The following is a 21,267-nucleotide window of genomic DNA, read 5'->3' as shown; positions in this document are numbered from 1 at the left end:
AACAAGTTCTGTGGACCGATGAGGTTAAAATAGAACTTTTTGGCCGGAATGAGCAAAGGTATGTTTGGAGAAGAAAGGGCACAGAATTTAATGAAAAGAACCTCTGTCCAACTGTTAAGCATGGGGGTGGATCAATCATGCTTTGGGGTTGTATTGCAGCCAGTGGCACGGGAAACATTTCACAAATAGAAGGAAAAATTGATTCAATAAAATTTCAGCAAATTTTGGATGGTAACTTGATGCCATCTGTGAAAAAGCTGAAGTTAAAGAGAGGATGGCTTCTACAAATGGATAATGATCCTAAACACACCTCAAAATCCATGGGGGATTACATCAAGAGGCGTAAACTGAAGGTTTTGCCATGGCCTTCACAATCTCCTGACCTTAACATTATTGAAAATCTATGGATAGACCTTAAAAGAGCAGTGCGTGACAGACAGCCCAGAAATCTCAAAGAACTGGAACACTTTTGTAAGGAAGATTGGGCAAAGATACCTCAAACAAGTATTGAAAGACTCTTGGCTGGATGCAAAAAGCGTTTACAAGCTGTGATACTTGCCAAAGGGGGCAGTACAAGATATTAACTCTGCAGGGTGCCCAAACTTTTGCAGATGCCATTTTTTTGTTTTCTGTAATTTTGAAAGTGTAAATGATGGAAATAAAATCTAACATTTTTTGACATATTATAAGAATGTCTAATCTGTAATTTGATGCCATTTGGAGATTTTTCCATCTTTCCTTGGCTTCGTTATGCACATTAATACACATTTTTACTTGGGGTGCCCAAACTTTCGATCCCCACTGTATTAATTATCTGGATATGTAATAGCAGAATGTCAAAATGTGCTTCCATTTTGTTTTCTTTTTGGGATTATGACACTTCTTACCTGTCCGGTGGGCTGCCAATAGTGTAACTAAGGAGCGGCTTCCCAAAGTATCACACATTATTTAGGCATTCAGCTTTCAATCAAGTGGAGTCTGCGGCTATTTATATATTAATACCACCACAATTTACATACGTGGCCTTCTTCTGAAGAGTTCTTCCCTGGATAGCTATGAAGTTCCTGGGCCTCTCCACAACCGGAGATGGCACCGGACCATCTCAAAATATTTCCTTTAGTTTCCTTGCCTCGGGCTAGCCAGCCCCGAGACATAAAGTCCGGTGGATCCGCACCCCAGGCCATAGCCTTCCTGGGGGCTGGTCAGGAGAACCAGGACCATTGAGTCAGAACATACGTTCTGGACTGGAACCCCGAACTACGTCACATCCACATCTTAAGTACCCTCTCCCAGAAAGCACAGCAAGAGTGACACTCCCACTGGGTGGGCTTCGAGAGAAAGTAACCTTAAAGCACCCAACCAGACTGTGGTTCCATGCCTGCCAGAAGAGACAGTGCCCCCTATGGCCAGGCCGAACATCCTATAGTCCAGTCAGACTGATGCTGAGGTCCAAATTTTGAACAATTATACCCAAACCAAACTGCAGTTCAGGTGTAACATTAACTTTCAAAACATATAGTGCATGCTCTTCCGGAGCCGGCGCTACATTGATATGACACAATTAAAGCAATTATCATATAATGTAAGGCCGCGTACACACGCGCGGACTGTTTGCCCAACCTTGTTCGTCAAACAGTTTCGGCAAACAGTCCGCTCAAAATTTGCATGAGCGGACTTGCCCACACACGAGCGGACTGTTTCAACGAACTGTTTGCCAAACAGTCCGCTCAACTTTTGAAATGAACGGACTCGCCCACGTAAGGCGGAGGCAAATCCGCCCATTTCGAGCGCGTGTACAGGTAGGCGGGGCCCGCGAAGGAGACGTCGCGGGCTCCGCCGCCTGGAATGGGCTTAAAGGGGAACCCCAACGCCGAAAAAAATCGGCGTGGGGGTTCCCCCAAAGTCCACACCAGACCCTTGTCCGAGCACGCTACCCGGCCGGCCAGGAAAGGGGGGCGAGCGAGCGCGCCCCCCCTCCTGAGCCGTACCAGGCCGCGTGCCCTCAACATGGGGGGGTGCCTTGGGGAAGGGGGGGCCGCGCGGCCCCCCCACCCCAAAGCACCTTGTCCCCATGTTGATGAGGACAAGGGCCTCTTCCCGACAACCCTGGCCGTTGGTTGTCGGGGTCTGCGGGCGGGGGGCTTATCGGAATCCGGGAGCCCCCTTTAAGAAGGGGGCCCCCGGATACCGGCCCCCCACCCTATGTGAATGAGTATGGGGTACAATGGGGCGGTGTCACATGGTATATGTCACATGGGTTGGTCACATGGGTTGATGTCACATGGGGACTATGACATCGTAAGGGGGCGGGGTCACCATGTGACCAACCCATGTGACATATACCATGTGACACCGCCCCATTGTCACTATATAAGTGACCGCACAGCGCGGCTCTGGCATTCCGGCCGGAGAGCTCGTCGAGTCAACATCTCCTGGGGAAGAAGAAGAAGAACAAGAAGAAGAACAAGAACGGAAGGCGGCGGCGGCGGCGACGACAGCGGCGACAGAAGACCGGGCCACCGCCTGTAAAAGAGCTACAAGAAGGCGCGGTGGCCCGGCAGAAGAACCGAAGGCGGCGACAGAAGAACGGAAGGCAGCGGCGACAGAAGACCGGGCCACCGCCTGCAAAAGAGCTACAAGAAGGCGCGGTGGCCCGGCAGAAGAACCGAAGAGGGGGACAAGACCCCCGAAGTCGGGAGAAGAGGCCGGCGGCGGGGAGGAAGAAAGCCGGACTCCTCCGCTAGTAAAAGAGCTACACACAGATAGCGGAGGAGTCCGGCGAGAAGACCCCCGAAGACGGAAGACCCCCGGAGCTGTGCAATAAAATATTTTTTCCCTGTGTTGTGTTTTTTTTTGTACTTTATTTCACAGGTGAATGGGTAGGGGTACATTGTACCCCATACTCATTCACATAGGGTGGGGGGCCGGTATCCGGGGGCCCCCTTCTTAAAGGGGGCTCCCGGATTCCGATAAGCCCCCCGCCCGCAGACCCCGACAACCAACGGCCAGGGTTGTCGGGAAGAGGCCCTTGTCCTCATCAACATAGGGACAAGGTGCTTTGGGGTGGGGGGGCCGCGCGGCCCCCCCTTCCCCAAGGCACCCCCCCATGTTGAGGGCACGCGGCCTGGTACGGCTCAGGAGGGGGGGCGCGCTCGCTCGCCCCCCTTTCCTGGCCGGCCGGGTAGCGTGCTCGGACAAGGGTCTGGTGTGGACTTTGGGGGAACCCCCACGCCGATTTTTTTCGGCGTTGGGGTTCCCCTTTAAGCCCATTCCAGGCGGCGGAGCCCACGACGTCTCCTTCGCGGGCCCCGCCTACCTGTACACGCGCTCGAAATGGGCGGACTTTCCGAGCGGGAACAGTCCGCTCATTTCGAAAGTACAGCGGACAGGCCCACACACGGGCGGACTGTTCGCTCAAACACGGTTTCAGCGGACAGTTTTTCGGAATTTCCGAAAGACTTTGTCCGTCCAACTGTCCGCTGAAACTGTCCGCTGAAAGCCCACACACGAGCGGACTGTCCGCCCAAACACTGTTCAGCGGACAAGGTTGGGCGAACAGTCCGCCCGTGTGTACGCGGCCTAAGAGGAATGAATTCCCAGTAAAATGGTATAAGATCATGAGAGAACCATACTATTACTCAGAAAATGTGTTGTTTTTACAAGAGACCCATAAAGCTCACAACTCTAAGATTGTATTAATGTCAAAGCAATAGTATATAAAAAAGATGCAAATACAAATCAGGAATCCTTAATCCATGCACTTGAAATAATATATAACTCAAGACAATATCAACAGACAAAAAACCTCAGGACGTTTGCATAGTGTGAAAACATTGAAGACTACTAGAAGGCCAAGTACTACTACTAATACTACTACTACTACTGCATTGTTTTATTTATTGTTTTTCTATTGTTTTTCTTGCTTTTTTTTTAAAAAGGTAATACGTTTTAAAATAAAAATGATACACCAAGAATACATTTCAAAAGCTCATTAGTGGAATTATAAAGGTGGGCATGATTGCTTACTTTTTTATTTTAAACAATTTCCAAAAATCTTGGAGCACTGCTGAACATGAATAAACACTAGATCATTACAGAGACTGCATAAATCAATTTAAAGTGACTGTGAAAGTTATTGTAATTCGATAAAATTGCATTTTGTTTGTTTTTGTCTATACATGATTATGAATAGCAAACATTTTCAAGAAAAACATTTAACATACACAAGAATCCTACTATGTACTCGTAGCTTCTGAACTGAAATAATTGTTCAATTAAATGTCTTTCGCTCTAAACTGAAATAATTTTTCAATTACACATCTTTCTTCCAAGGGAGATTAAGAAGAGTTCTCGCATAGCAGTATACTGTATGTGGTCATGTTTAGATTAGAGGAGACAGAATTATGTTATTTAGCTATACAGTATATACCTGTGTAATCTTCATTGTAATCATCGTTTATCACAAAAAGGGTGGGGCTTCGGTGGCTTGCTGCTACTATTGGTGTGAGAATATTCCTACATGTCTAAAATTCAGGGTTCCAGCGAACTTACGCGGTCATTTTATAAAACCATATTTCCCGGTATGTTCTTTGAGCTATGGCCAGCCAACTTAGAAGGGCCAACAAGGAAGATTAGGAATAAACCAGCATTCTCACTATAAAAGGATGTGGGTGCTCCTATATGTCTGAGATTCAGGGTCCCAGCAAATGTATGTGCAGATTAAAAAAAAAAAAACATATTTCCCCATATGTTCTTTGAACTATGGACAACAAGCTTAGAAGTGCAAAAAAGGAGGATTTGGATAAGCCAGCATCCTCATTATAAAGGTAGGGGGTGCTCAGCCACCCCCCAATCCATAGCGCCTAGAGGCGATTCAGTTCGCATTGTGCGCTATACAAGTATTTCATTCATTCATTCATTCTTTCATGCATCCAATCCCCTAATCTACATGCGAGGTGCCAGATGCATGGATTCCAATTGGTTTTCTGTTTTTTTTCGAAGCTTGTTTGTAGAAACAAGGCTCTAATAGGCTTCAAAAAAGGTGTGCTCGGGGCGCAGATCATCAGGAAGACAATAATGAATATTCATTTACTGTTGTCTTTCTGATTCTCCTCCCGGCCAATCAGGAAGCAGCTCCTGAGACCTGATTGAGCAAGGAGTCCCGACCGTGTCTTAGGAATCTTCCTGTTCAGGCCGGAGGAGAAAGGAGAGGAAAATGGGCCAGCTCTTCAATCCTCCTGCCTCCAAAGTTAGTCTCTGCTGCCGCCCAGGGTGCTTGAGGTGATCGCTGCCTACCCTTGTCTCCCGCAGGGTGGGGAGGGTGTTTGCAGTGACCACTGTCTTTCTGGCAGCCATTCTTCACGAGCGGGAGGGTTGTGTTTGTGGAGATCATCTCCAGCACACACAGGGGGAGGTGGTGTGGGTATGTGCTTGTAGCGAACGATCATCCGAAATATTTAGTACCAGCCGCCACTGCTTAGCACCAATGAATTGTAAGCTGTTTTAGGGAAAGCACTGAAAAAACTGAAAAACTGCATAGGGATTGATTAGGTTCAGTTACAAAACTGTACTTTAATTCTAATTGCTAGCTGTTTGGCCATTCAGCCCCTTTGCTGCCTTTTCATTGTTACTTTTTTACGTATTTGTTGGATAGAGTAGGGAAGGGTTCTAGGACCTGTGCTTTTTTTGCTCTCTGTGTCCCATCGGTGGATATTTTATACCACTTCCTGTCCCACAGTCAAAACAGAAAGTGAAGGAGGGAACGAATCTTCCTAACAAGGACACAAACATCAATAAAAACCTGACAAGTGCCCTAATCCGTTTCCACACCATTCATAGTGAAAAAAAAAGTTTTGTCCTCACCCGATCCACTGCCTCGAATGACATGGAGCCATGAATCTTCTCCCTGAACTCGCTGGCACAATTTTAAAAAAAGTGGCCGTGCAGGACTCCTCCCGCCTGGCTGAATTATTTGTTCATAGAGTTTTGTGAACCGGAAAACTACAACTACCACCAGGCTTTGCAGCTGATGGATTTTAATGAACTACCAGAGTGCTGGTGAACACTCTAGGTAGTTCATTGATGGTTCCTGTCAGTGTGTAACTACCTGATGGTCCGAGGTACAAGCAGACAGCGTACACATATGTAATAAATAATAAAGGAAAGCACTTGAATCCACTCAAAGATCTAATTCAATTTAAAGGATAATCCCGTCAATATGACAGGCTTCCTTCCCAGGAGCAAAAACGTATTATAGAAGCAAACAATGAGGGAGGATGTGAGACCATAGCGGACTCACGAATGCTCACATTGGGACAAGAAAGCTCAAGAATATAATACATGAAAAAATGGTAAACTTTATTACAAAATTCACGCAAACATCTTAAACAATAAAGAGAGACTCCACAGGTGAATCGCCCATCAAAACCTGTGGGGTCCATTCTATGACAATACCATATATACACACAGGTGAAATAAATGGCTGTAGAAAAATGTGTAAAAAAGGATCAAAACAGAAAAACAAAAAAACAAGACATGTGGTATAAAAAATGGAAAATTGTATACTTACCTTTCCGTAATTTTCCTTTCCTGTCGCATCTTCATGGCAGCATACACTCTGGGTTGTGACTCCGCCCCCACAACCTGATAGGACCACATAGCTATAAGATGAAGATACGCCCCCCGCCCCGGTATTCTCTGTATATATGAATCACCTTTGTGGGTGGGATATTGTATGCTGCCATGAAGATGCGACAGGAAAGGAAAATTACGGAAAGGTAAGTATACAATTTTCCATTTTCCTGTCGCATCATGGCAGCATACACTCTGGGGATTAACTCGCAGACTGGGTGGGAGATGCAAAGGTAAACGTTTATTAGCAAGGAATAGAAGAGTTGGCTTGAATAATGGACTTTCCCAATTCTACTGTTGATAGCTGAGCTGAGTCCACCTTGTAGTGAGAGATAAAGGTGTGCTTGGAGGACCAAGTGGCCGCTCTGCAGATGGTTTCCACTGAGACCCTACAATACGCTGCCCAGGAGGTGGCCACTGCTCTGGTGGAATGAGCCCTAAGGTCTTCAGGAATTTGCGACTCACTCAGCAAGTAGGCCTTCACCAACCAGGAGGCAATGGTTCGGGCCGAAGCTGCTTGACCTCTCCTAAGGCCATAGGGAATGATGAAGAGGTTCTCCGATCTTTTAAAGGATTTGGACAGGGAAAGATATTTTATGATTTTGCACCTTACATCCAGAGGATGAGGGTCACCCTGGTCTGTGTTAAGAGCTGGCAAGTTGATTTCCTGGTTGAAGTGAAAAGAGGATGCCACCTTTGGGATAAAGTGATCTAAGGGCCTTAGAACTACCCTGTCCGGATGAATGATCAGATACGGCTCCTTAATCAGTAATGCTTGCATCTCTGAAACTCTCTTCGCTGATGTGATGCGACCAGGAAAGGTGACTTTTAGTGTCAGGTGCCAGAGGGAGATGTTTTCCAGCGGAAAACAGGGTTCTTTGGATAGTACCTCTAAGATGACTGATGGGTCCCATGTTGGAAAGGAAGGCTTCCTAGGTGGTCTTAGTTTAAGACAGGCCTTCTGAAATTGCATAACAAGGGGATCGTGAGCCCATTTAACCCCTGTCATGGCGGATAGAGCTGACACCTGAACTTTCAGAGTACCAGAGCTAAGACCTTTGTCTAAGCCTGATTGCAGGAACTCTAGGATCAGAGGAGCCGAAAGGGAGGACAGATCCCGGCCAAGGTCCTGAGAGAAGACAACAAACTTCTCCCAGACCCTGCGGTAGGTGCAGTTGGTGGTAGGTTTTCTGGCCTGGAGCAGGGTATCAGCTAACTTCTGGGAGCAGCCCTGACATAGATACCTAGCCCTCTCAGCCCCCAAGCCATCAAGTACAGCTTCCCCGAATCTGGATGTAGTAGCTGGCCCTGGGAGAGCAAGTCGGCTGACAGGGAAGAGCAAGAGGGTCTGCCGTGCTCAGTTGTAGGAGGGTGGTGAACCATGGCCTTCTGGGCCAAAAAGGAATCACCGCTATCACCAATGCCGTTGATCTCTTGAGCCTTAAGAGAAATCTCGCATCAGGGGAGTCAGAGGGCAGATATACCCGAGATGGAAGTTCCAGGGATGCTGGAGGCAGTCTGTCCCCTCCGCTAAGTGAAAGGGAAACCTCGACAGGAACCTTCGGCATTTGGAGTTTGCCGGAGTCGCAGCAAGGTCTATGTCTGGTTGACCCCAGGTCTGGCAGATGAGGGAGAAGGCCTGAGGGCTCAGGGACCACTCTTTGTTGAAGGCGAACTCCCTGCTGAGCGTGTCAGCTAAGATGTTCTCGAACCCCTGGATGTAAGTCGCCCTCAGGTCTGACAGGTTCAACTGTGCCCATTCAATCACAGGGAGAACTTCCCGCATCATGGAGGGACTCCTGGTCCCCCCCTGTCTGTTTATGTAGGCAACAGCAACCTTGTTGTCCATCCTTAAGAGGACCTGCTTCCCCCTTAAAAGGGAGCTGAAGGCCAGGAAAGCCTGTAGAGCCGCCCTCATCTCCAGCACATTCGATACCGAGTCCCGTACTTCGAAAGGCCAACGGCCCTGCGCTGCATGGGACTGGTAGTGGGCTCCCAAACCTTCTAGACTGGAATCCATGGTCACTACCTCCTGAGGAGAGATGACTATGTGTTTGCAATTGTTTAAGTTGTGGGGACCACAACGCAATGAGCGCCTGACTGTCTCCGAGATCCGGATCGTCTGGGTCATGGATGAACCATCCCACTGATGTAGGAAGGAGTTCTGCAGAGGTCTGGTGTGCCACTGAGCCCAACGGACCATAGGAATTGTCGCTGATAGAAGCCTAGAAGGCTGAGGCATACTCTGGCCGACAGGGATCTTGCTAGAATGGCCTTCTTCACCTTCCGGACCAACAGGGAAGACTTCTCCAGAGGCAGCTGCACTGTATTCAACTGGACTCCTAAGAAGATCATTCTCTGGGTGGGCCGAGTCTGGCTCTTCCCCCAGTTTATGTGCCATCCCAGATTCTGCAGAGTGGAGACGAGGATCTTTCGATGCTGTAACAGCGACTCCCGGCTGTCTGAGAGGAGGAGAATATCGTCCAGATAATGGTGGACTCGCAGCCCCCTCTCCCTCAGATGCGCGATAACGGGAAGAAGGACCTTTGTAAAGGTCCTGGGAGCCGCAGAAATTCCAAACGGAATACTTCAGAACTGAAAGTGTCTGTGGTTTAGTGAAAAACTGAGGAACTTTTGGAGTTCTGAATGGATAGGGATATGGAGGTAGGCGCCCTGTAGATCTATGGAGAGCATCCAGTCTCCCAGAATTATGGCCTGGAGGATAGACTGTAGGCCCTCCATTTTGAATGCTTCTACCTGGATAGAGCGGTTTACGTTTAGATCCAGGACCGGACGTAGGTCCCCTGATTTCTTTTTTTACTAGAAATAGAGGGGAATAGAACCCCCGACCTCTTTGGGATAGGGGCACCTCGGTAATTGCTTCCTTTTGGAGCAGATCCTGAACGTATCAGGTCAAGGCTAACCTCTTTTGCCGGGATGACGGGAGGTTTGTTGGGCAAAAATGGTCCCCCGGGGGAAGTCACCTGAATGACCATCTGTGCCCGACGCGAACGGTGGTTAACACTTATTGTTTTCCCCCAGACCAGCGTGAACTTTCCACAGGACTTCTGGTCAGTAGATGCTGGGGTCCTGGGCTTCTGGGACGTCAGGAAGGACGTTTGAGGGGCCTTCCAGTTCCTTCTGTACTCCCTACCAGGCCTGTAGGACTTGGCATCCCTGTACCTGTCCGGGAGGTTACGCTTAAAGGGAGGAGGCCTCTGAAGCTTTGGCTTTCTATCCGAGGGGATAAGCCCTGATTTTCCGGCAGTGACCTTAGAAATAGCAGAGTCCAATTTTGCGCCGAAAAGGTTCTCACCATCATACGGGTTGCAGCACCAATTGGGCTTGGAAGCAGGATCTGCTGCCCAGGGTTTGAGCCAGAGAGCCCGTCTGGCCATTACCAAGGACAATATAGCCCTAGATGCGGACTTAATAGCATCCACAGATGCCTCTGCCACAAAATCCCCTGCAAGGCTTTGTTCTTGCAGGGCCCATACTATCTGGTCCTGATCAGCGCCTTGGATACAAGCTTTTCTGTGCTTGCTGACCAACTGGCAATAGCCTTACCCACAGCTCCAAGAACCATTGCTGGCCTGCATACACCTCCTGCTGCTAAGTAAGCTCTTTTGAGATCAGTATCGATCTTCCTATCCAGGACATCCTTGAATGACACAGCGTCCTCGATAGGGAGCGTAACGTGTCTGGCCACACGCATGAGGGATGCATCCACCACTGGCGGGGACAGGAGAGATTTAATTTTAGCCTCCTTTAGAGGATATAGTTTGGCAAGCCGATTGTTAAGACTTGCTTTCTTCTCGGGTCTCTGCCACTCGTCTCTGATAAGTTCCTCCAACTCATCAATGAAGGGGAAGGCTTCGGGTTCTCTCATCAGGTTCGGGAAATATTTTCTCCTTTTGGGTTGGGCCTCCTGTGGTTCCTCCCAGCTAATGGCCCCCTTCACTGACCTCACAAAAGGCTCTATTAGGGAGAAGTCAAAGCCCGCTGAAGCCTCTAGTTCCTCCTCATCTGAAGGAGAATCATTCTCTCTGGAAGTACTTGGGGGAGCCAGCGAAGCACCCCGTGGAGATAACTCCGTGTCGGGAGCGACACATGGGGCAGAAGACTCTGTGAGCTCTCTGTGTTCTTGCCCTTTCTCTCTGGTGGCTTCTTCAAAGCACCGGCGGCATGCCAACATATCTGGAAGGGCTATGGCCCCGCATACCCAGCAGGTATTTTCATAAGGATGGGAGTGACGTGCTGGTGAATGGCGCCTCTGGTCAGGGGATCTTCTTCGGCGGGAATGGCTGCGCCTTGAACAAGACCTGGAGCGACTCCTTCTGCGTCTCCCTTTCCCTGAGCGACTTCCTCCACCCGAATGGCTCCGCCTATGGCCAGAGCGGCTTCTTCTATGCGAGGAATCTCTGCGAGATGATCTTGCGGACCTGATGGGGCTAACCATTTAGGTAGCGCTAGTGCGTCCTGCTCTCTTTTTCGATCTTCTCTACTTACCAAACTCCTCCCCTCTTACCTATTATGCTGGTGGTGATCTGCTGGAGCAGTGGTCTCCATGGATAGGGAAACAGAGAAAGCCTGAAGACACAGGTAACACAAAAAGGTAAGGAAGATAAAGCCATAACAGAACCAAGAGGGGAATAGAGAGAAGAAAAATACAGGGAAGATACTTACCAAAAAGAGAGGCAACACTGGGGTAGAAAAAAACAGAAATGCAGCAGTCATGAAATTCAGCTGAGCACAAAAAACAGGCAAAAAAAGACATCTGCGTTAAAAAAGGCATCTTCCCCTTTTAAAATTGGAGCCGGGGTCATGTCCCGCCCGCACATGCTCAGTAGTGCCATGCGGCCGCCGGCGCCATCTTGGAAAAGGGAAAAGACATAGATAGACATACACAGGCTGCCCAAAGTGCACAGTGAGCATGTGCAAAGCGGCAGAGTGACCAGGAAGAGAGCTAAGGAAAAGGAAGTAAAATATGGCAGAAAGGCAACACTGGGGTAAAGGCACCAGACAACCTAAGGTGACAAGAGATACTGAAGGCAGAGAGTATGCTGTCAGGTTGCAGACAGAGTGACACCAGGGAGGAAGAGGAAACCGGAGACCACCGCAGGTACTAAGCCTGTTTAAGGCTTAAAGACCAATCTTTTTATTATATGCCTTCAGCCTATTTAAGGCTTACTTCCAACGGCTATAGAGGCAATGCTCTGTTTGCAGAGAAAAAGTATTCATACCCCTGAGATCACCAGAGTGGGGTTCCTTCCATTTAGCTTCCTTTAGAGGCTGTACCGGTAAGGACTTCCACCCAGGAGAGGCTAGAACCTGGCTGGGGCGAAGCGGTAAGAGGGTGATGATCCGTGCGGTCCCAACAGGTGAGGAAAAATAAGAGAATACCGGGGCGGGGGGCGTATCTTCATCTTATAGCTATGTGGTCCTATCAGGTTGTGGGGGCGGAGTCACAACCCAGAGTGTATGCTGCCATGATGCGACAGGAAACAATGCTAAACACTGCTATTAAAGATGTAGGGTCCTCCCCTCCTATATTCCCTCCCGTCTTCCCTATGGACCCAGCTGAAGCTGATAATAGATGAATGTGGGCCAGGCAAAAAATGCACACAGTTCTATCCAAAAATGTCCTTTTTGTAAGCTGTATCAGGCTCAATGAACGTGCATATATGGTATTGTCATAGAAAGGACCCCACAGGTTTTGATGGGCGATTCACCTGTGGAGTCTCTCTTTTTTTTGTTTAAGATGTTTGCGTGAATTTTCTAATTCTAATTTTCTAAAAAAAAGTTTAAAATGTTTTCATTTATTATATTCTTGAGCTTTCTTGTCCCGATGTGAGCATCCATGAGTCCGTTATGGTCTCAAATCCTCCCTCATTGTTTGCTAGTAGGGATGAGCTCGGTGTTCGACTCAAACGCATGTTTGACTCGAACATTGGCTGTTCGCTGGTTCGCTGAATTCTGAACTTTGTGGACCGTTCGCACCAAATTCGTGTGCCGCGAACAGCCCACAATGCACTACGCCATCGCAGGGCATTGCTGGCTCATGATTGGCCAAGCATGCACTGTGACCCCGCATGCTTGGCCAATCACAGCGCCGACAGCGAGGAAAGCCATAATTGGTCACAGGCAGGATGCCTGTGGCCAATTATAGCTCAGGGGGTTTAGTACACGACCCACACTACATAAGGCCATCAGCGCGGCGGCCTTGTGTAGTGTGTTCCGGCGTGCAGTGAAAGAGCTAGATAGGCAGGGACAGTGTGTTCTTTTCTCAGGCATCTGCAGGAGTTAAAGTGGGTGTTGTGTGCCTCCAGCCCAGTATACACCTGTATCTACCCTTTTATGCTGGTGTTCTCTGATACAGGCTTCTGTAGGAGTTAGTGGGTGTTGTGTGCCTACAGCACAGCACAGTCTACACCTGTATCTACCCTTTATTGCTGTTGTTCTCTAATACAGGCATCGGCAGGAGTTAGTGGGTGTTGTGTGCCTTGAGCACAGCACAATATACACCTGTATCTACCCTTTTTTGCTGGTGTTCTCTAATACAGGCATCTGCAGGAGTTAGTGGGTGTTGTGTGCCTCCAGCACAGTATACACCTGAAGATACCCCTTATTGCTGGTGTTGTGTGTTGCATATCTTGCATATTACCCTTTAAAATTAGCACTTTTGATTTTGAATGTTCGAGTCCCATAGACTTTAATAGGGTTCTAAAGTTTGTATGAATTTTTGGTCTGTACCGAACTGGGGGGTGTTCGGCTCATCCCTATTTGCTAGCTTAAACAGATGGTCTGCAGGAACTGCTGATTGTGGTTGTAATGCTTTCCAGGCTCCTAATAAAAAAAAAAAATGTACATTTTTCTTTTATCTGCAAAAAAGAAGTGTATTTATTATTATATTTTTTAAAAGGTGAACTTATCCTTTAATTTGGCTTTTGTTTCAGGGGTGTTGTATAATATATAGCTACTGTATAAGACATTCCCCAAACAAGTTATCCAAATGTTTTGTGTAATTTCAATGATGTCTTTGAAGATGCATGAAAAGTCGCCCTCCATGTTGTATGGTCATTTTTATTATTAATCTTATTATTATTTTTGCATTGGTACATGTCTCCCATGCCAGTATTCAGTTTTACAGTTCTCTTTTTTATGGTACTTTGCCTGTTAAAGACCCATAATTTTTTATATGATAATACTTTCCATTACTACATGTATTAAGCTTCTCTTCAAGGTACATTTACCCCCAGGTTGTAGGAGTGTATATAGCACTATTATTTCATTAAATGGTTGGGGGAGTAGAAATGTGGTCACATGACGCATAAGTAAATGTTTCACCTTTTTAGTCTGAGGTATAATTTTAAATACTATTAACAAAATATAATGGATAGTTAATTGTACCGCTTAAAGTGTATGCTTTTATGCTCAAACCTTTAAAGCAGAAAGCGCAGTGGGGTTGATATGTAAATAATTGGTTTGTAGTGACATGGCTGTATTAAAAATAAAACCAGGAGGTTATTTTCCTTTTTAATTATATAGATGTTATGAGTAATACTTAAAAATGTGTTGCAAGAACATGTGAAAATGTGACTTCAGGAATCTGATGCAGAATTAAAGAAACTTTAAGATTAGATCTGCTATAACGGGTATGATTTCTGTTAAGAGCCATGTATGGGCTTCATAGACTGTATCAAACCTTCAAGAGACTCTTTCTTTGAAAAATGTAAGTGGTTGAATTGGAATTCTTTGGAAGATTTTTATTTTATTTTTTCCATCTAATAGGGATATAGTAGACTGACATGGTGCTGCTTTATTTGAGTTGACAAGTGTCAAGTGTGGTTTTTTTTTTTTATTTGAAAAAAGGATAGTTAACAATGTTTCTGGGGTTCCATTATTGGCGTACCAAAAGAAACATTTATTTACCCACAAATCCTTTCTCCTGTTAGGAAGAATGGCATTTTAAATTGAAAGAATAGTCTATTTACTCTGATTGTTTTAAAAAGGAAGTAAACTCTCCCACTCTGATGCTTCTTTTTTAATTTAGTCCATTATAATAAGTAATTATCAGACTATAGCCACTGTAATCCAGCCCAAATCGCATATTACTTACTTTTTAAAGAAACTTTAAAAAAACTTGTTTCCAGGGGTTAGGCAGCGCCATCTTAAGTATTGTTTTCTGAGCCCACAGTGGAGTGTATTTCTGCCCTTACATTCAGCACTTCCTGTACTGTTAACCAAGCCTCCTTCTCAATCCAACGTTTCTATGGCAACCCTGCTTCCCTGTTCATAGCTTACTTGTTTATTTCATAGTATTTACTTGTGACGATGTCTAATGTTTACCTTTGTCAGACTTATCAGTGTTAGCTGATAAGACTGCAGTAATGGCCAGGTTTAGACTGTATGTAAGGTCACATGGTGTGTAGGAGGAAGCTCTGAATGATTAGCAGCCTTAGTGGTGTGCCATAGGAAGTCCTGATAAAAGATAGATAAGCACATAGAGAGTGTGCCGTAAATCAGGGGAGATCTAGGCATGCGCAGTGACTTCATTACACAGAACAAAAAGGATTACAACAATACTAAGCAAGTAAGGAGATATCTACAAGCAGTGTTCATTAGTGTTTTTTATGCTGATTTACATGGGACAAAGTTGTGGGGGAGGGTTTACAACCATTTTAAGTTACAATTGTAATATTTACATTAACCACTTGCAGACCGGACCATTTTGCTGGTCAAAGACCAGACCACTTTTTGCGATTCGGCACTGCGTCGCTTTAACTGACAATTGCGCGGTCGTGCGACGTGGCTCCCAAACAAAATTGACGTCCTTTTTTTCCCACAAATAGAGCTTTCTTTTGGTGGTATTTGATCACCTCTGCGGTTTTTATTTTTTGCGCTATAAACAAAAATAGAGCGACAATTTTGAAAAAAACGCATTATTTTTTACTTTTTGTTATAATAAATATCCCCCAAAAATATATAAAAAAAACGTTTTTTTCCCTCAGTTTAGGCCGATACGTATTCTTCTACATATTTTTGGTAAAAAAAAATCGCAATAAGCGATTATTGATTGGTTTGCGCAAAAGATATAGCGTTTACAAAATAGGGATAGTTTTATAGCATTTTTATTAATAAGTTTTTTATTATTTATTTTTTTTACTAGTAATGGCGGCGATCAGCGATTTTTATTGTGACTGCGACATTGTGGGGGACCCATCGGACATTTTTGACACATTTTTGGGACCATTGTCATTTATACAGTAATCACTGCTATATAAATGCAGTGATTCCTGTGTAAATGACACTGGCAGTGAAAGGGTTAACCAATGGGTGGAAGTGTAGGGGTTAAGTGTTCCTAGGGGCGTGTTACTAACTGTGGGGGGGTTGGGCTTTCATTTAGTGAACACTGATCTCTGCTCCAATCACATGGAGCAGAGATCAGCGTCACTAGTTGCTAGACAGAATTTAGAAATGTTGTTTACACAGCATTTCCTCCATTCGGCCGCTCCGTGAGACGATCGCGGGGATGCCCGCGGCGATCGAGTCCGCGGGTCCCGCGACCGGACTGACGGGGGTCCCGATCAGCGCAGGAGCGCGCCGCCGGCAGCGCGCTCCCGATGGCAGGGCGGCATTGAATATTGGACGTACCTGTACGCCAATATGCCTGCCCGTGCCATTCTGTCGACGTACATCGTCGTGCGCTGGTCGGGAAGTGGTTAAAGTCAGGTTTATAGTTGTATATGTTTACATGCTTGTTCTTTCATCAATTCATTACTGAATTTATTATAGAGATGTGTTGTTTAGATAACAGTAGTGCAGTTTGTTCTGCACTCTTGTGATCTTTTTAGCATGACATCACAGAGCCAGTCCAAGCTCTAAAAAGATCCCAACCATGTGGTTGGAATCCACCCAGAAGCCTGGACCTTCTGAGATCTTCTGAGAGCCTGCGACAGCCCCTCCCACCCCCTTCACAGCCCATCACTTCAGTGAGCATGGGGGAGTGTAGAGCAGAGAGCCGAAGACTGACAGTCCCCAGCTCTCTACTCACAGCAGCGTTTGATCACTCAGTTCTCACTGCAGAGCCAGTGGGGGACTGATGCAGCATTGGATCAATGCTTCATCCACCTAGGTGAGTATACATTTTTATTTTTTGGAAAGTCTATTAAATATTTCTAAAAAGATTCAAACACTGCAACTTTTCTCATTATTCTTTAGAACACTGCAAGTGTATCAGCTGATTAGAATGAGCACAGTCAATCTCATTAAGGAATCAGCCATCCAAGAACATAATTGAACATATCACTTTTTCTTAAAAACAGAAACAGGTAAAAATTGGCTACTATGTATTTTAAAATCCAAGCAATGTACATAGATCACCCAGAGGGATTGCTTTTTCTTAACCTCCCGACCGGCGCACGCCGATGTACGTGGGCAGAATAGCACGGACAGGCAAATGGGCGTACAGGTACATCCCTTTAAATTTGCCGCCATGCCATCGCATGCACGCCGGTCTGGACCTCCGTGAGTTCGATTGCGGGTCCCGTAGACTCGATCACCTCATGGATACCCGCGATTGTCTCACGGGGTGGAAGAACGGGGAGATGCTAAAGTAAACAAGCATCTCCCTGTTCTGTCTAGCAACAGTGACACTGGTCTCTGCTCCCTGTGATTGGAGCAGAGATCAGTGATGTGTAAAACAAAGCCACACCCCCCACAGTAACCCCTACACTGCCAACTAGTGGTTAACCCCTTCACTGCCAGTGTCATTTACACAGGAATAAGTGTATTTGTATAGCATTGATTGCTCAAGTTCAGGTTTGTATATTGAAGTGAAATCTGAAATAAAATTCTTGGCTTTCCAAGCAATCTTCGTCAAAACCCTTCTTCCCATGGAATAGAAAGAAAGGAGTGGGAAAGGTGTTTGAAGCCTAACTGGGAGAGCTGCATAGGGCAAAAAATATTGTGTTATTGGCAAGATTACCAAGTGAAAATAAAAGGAAAAAATGTATAAATGGAAACAAATACAGTCACCATATATAAGGATTGATACGCTGTAATAAACACATTTTATGTTATTACGTTTATATATTATTTTTTAAGCTCAAATTAACTTTTAATTTAAATTACATAAATTCAGTCCAGGTGCAGCACAAAAATGGCAATGTTTTACAGTTGGTTCTCTTTACAAGTCAACCACAACCTTAATAGAAAAGTCTGTCCCTGTGTGGAAGCAGTGGTCTTTCTGCAGAGGTCCAATAACACCCCCCCCCCCCCCCCCGTGAGCCAGAGCTAAAACTTACTAATTGGAAGGAAGCATGAGCTTTACTGATTGCATTGCTATAGATCAAACTCAGTAAGATGTATGTCTTCTGAAGTAAGGGTGCTTCTCTTCAGCATCTTGGCAAAGGGAAAGGATTTTCTATTTAGGCTGCGTTTGCTTTCTTAAGAAAACCAACAGTAGGACTTTGCACACATATTGTTTTAATACACGTGGGATCTGTTTAGCTGATATAAATTGAATTTTAGATGGTCTTCATGCCTTAACTTTTTCTGTGGCAATTTTTAAATAGTATTGAAAACAGAAATTAGCTGAATGGTGATGACCAATCTACTTTGAAAGTCTGGACCTAATAAATTATAATACATTCATTACAAAGTTCCATTTTATAAAGTCATGAACACAGAGAACTCACCAAAGCCATGTTATCTACAATTACTGTACATTTATTTAGCAAATATTATCTAGCAGGTTCATACATCAGCAAGAAATGCTTCTGTTTGTCGACTGATTACATAGAAATCAACGGGTTCTTGGCAGCTAAAAATGGTTTGGAGTAACTTAATTTTAGTCTGTAAATAGCTGCTCTTTTGTGATTATATTGGGGTGTTTATCACCAGAGAAATTGACGCTTTCCTTATTAGTTAATTATTTAACTCAACTCAAAGTACAATTTGTTATTTATTAAAGTTTATTTAACCACTTGACCACTGGGCACTTAAACACCCTTAATAACCAGACCAATTTTCAGCTTTCGGTGCTCTCGCATTTTGAATGACAATTACTCAGTCATGCAACACTGGACCTATATGAAATTTTTGTCCTTTTTTTCACACAAATAGAGCTTTCTTTTGGTGGTATTTAATCACCGCTGGGTTTTTTATTTTTTGTGCTATAAAGGAAAAAATACCGAAAATTCTGTAAAAAAATGAATTTTTCTTTGTTTCTGTTAGAAAATTTAGCAGATTAGTAATTTTTTCTTCATAAATTTTGGCCAAAATTTATACTACTACATATCTTTGGTAAAAATAAGTACAAATTGGTGGATATTATTTGGTCTTTGTGAAAGTTATAGAGTCCACAAGCTATGGTGCCAATATCTGAAAATTGATCACACCTGAAGTACTGACGGCCTATTTCAATTCTTGAGACCCTAACATGCCAGAAAAGTACATATACCCCCCAAATTACCCCTTTTTGGAAAGAAGACATTCCAAGGTATTTAGTAAGAGGCATGATGAGTTTTTTGAAGTTGTCATTTTTTCCCACAATTCTTTGCAAAATCAAGATTTTTTTTACTTTTTTTTTTTTTTTCACAAAATTGTCATATTATCAGGTTATTTCTCACACACAGCATATGCATACCACAAATTACACCCCAAAACACATTCTGCTATTACTCCCGAGTATGGCGATACCACATGTGTGAGACTTTTACACAGTGTGGCCACATACAGAGGCCCAACATGCAGGGAGCGCCATCAGGTGTTCTGGAGCACCCAGGACAATTCTGACATTTCTCTCCTACATGTAAAAATCATCATTTATTTGCTAGAAAATTACATAGAACTCCAAAACATTATATATGTTTTTTTAGCAAACACCCTGGAGAATACAATGGTGGTCTTTGCAACTTTTTATCTCGCACGGTATTTGCGCAGTAATTTTTCGAATGCTTTTTTTTGGAAAAAAAAACAGTTTTGGGCTTAAAAAAAAAAAAAAAACAGTAAAGTTAGCCCAATTTTTCCATAATGTGAAAGATGAAGTTACGCTGAGTAAATAGATACCTAATATGTCACTCTTCAAAATTGCACACGCTCGTGGAATGGCGCCAAACGTCGCTACTTAAAAATCCCCATAGGCGACAATTTAATTTTTTTTTTACTGGTTATATGTTTTGAGTTACAGAGGAGGTCTAGGGCTAGAATTATTGCTCTCGCTCTAACGTTCGCAGCGATACCTCACATGTGTGGTTTGAACACCGTTTTCATATGTGGGCGGGACTTACGTATGCGTTCGCTTCTGCATGCGAGCACATGGGGACAGGGGCGCTTTAAAAAAAAACATTTTTTTTATTGTTCATTTTACTTTATTTATTTTAGTTTGACATTTTTTTCCCCAAAAATAATTTTTTTGATCACTTTTATTCCTATTACAAGGAATGTAAACATCCCTTGTAATAGGAATATGGCATGACAGGTCCTCTTTACAGTGAGATGTGGGGTCAATAAGACCCCACATCTCACCTCTAAGCTGGGAAGCCTGAAAAAAAATAAAAAAATAAATAAAAAATAAATAAAGATTCTGTCTTTGATCGTATTAGCGATTCGATAGAAGCACCGGAGGGCGGCGGGAGGGGGGGGGGATGTCTATGGCTGGGTATTGCAGGGTATCACCGACTATGGCTGGGTATCTCAGAGTATGGCGTTGCAGAGTATTGCATTGCAGGGTATTGGCGGGTGTTGCAGAGCATTGCAGAGTGTTGCAGGGTATTGGCGGGTGTTGCAGAGCATTGCAGAGTGTTGCAGGGTATTGGCGGGTGTTGCAGAGCATTGCAGAGTGTTGCAGGGTATTGGCGGGTGTTGCAGGGTATTGCAGAGTGTTGCAGGGTATTGCAAAGCGTTGCAGAGTGTTGCAGAGTATTGCAGAGTGTTGCAGGGTGTTGCGGAGTGTTGCAGGGCATTGCAGAGTGTTGCAGGGCATTGCGGAGTGTTGCAGGGCATTGCGGAGTGTTGCAGGGTATTGGCGGGTGTTGCAGGGTATTGCAGAGTGTTGCAGGGTATTGCAAAGCGTTGCAGAGTGTTGCAGAGTATTGCAGAGTGTTGCAGGGTGTTGCGGAGTGTTGCAGGGCATTGCAGAGTGTTGCAGGGCATTGCGGAGTGTTGCAGGGTGTTGCGGAGTGTTGCAGGGCGTTGCAGGGTATTGCAGAGTGTTGCAGGGTATTGCAGAGTGTTGCAGGGTATTGCAAGGTGTTGCAGGGTGTTGCAAGGTGTTGCAGAGTGTTGCAGGGTATTGCAGAGTGTTGCAGGGTATTGCAGAGTGTTGCAAGGTGTTGCGGAGTGTTGCAAGGTGTTGCAGAGTGTTGCAGGGTATTGCGGAGTGTTGCAAGGTGTTGCGGAGTGTTGCAGGGTATTGCGGAGTGTTGCAAGGTGTTGCGGAGTGTTGCAGGGTATTGCAGAGTGTTGCAGGGTGTTGCGGAGTGTTGCAAGGTGTTGCGGAGTGTTGCAAGGTGTTGCGGAGCGTTGCAGGGTATTGCGGAGCGTTGCAGGGCATTGCGGAGTGTTGCAGGGCAATGCAGAGTGTTGCAGGGCAATGCAGAGTGTTGCAGGGCAATGCAGAGTGTTGCAGGGCAA

This window comes from Lithobates pipiens, unplaced genomic scaffold, assembly GCF_037356315.1.
Source record: "Lithobates pipiens isolate NorthernLeopardFrog02 unplaced genomic scaffold, aLitPip1_a1.2 Scaffold_27, whole genome shotgun sequence".
NCBI classification, from domain to species: Eukaryota; Metazoa; Chordata; class Amphibia; order Anura; family Ranidae; genus Lithobates; species Lithobates pipiens.
This window is presented reverse-complemented; position numbering follows the sequence as displayed.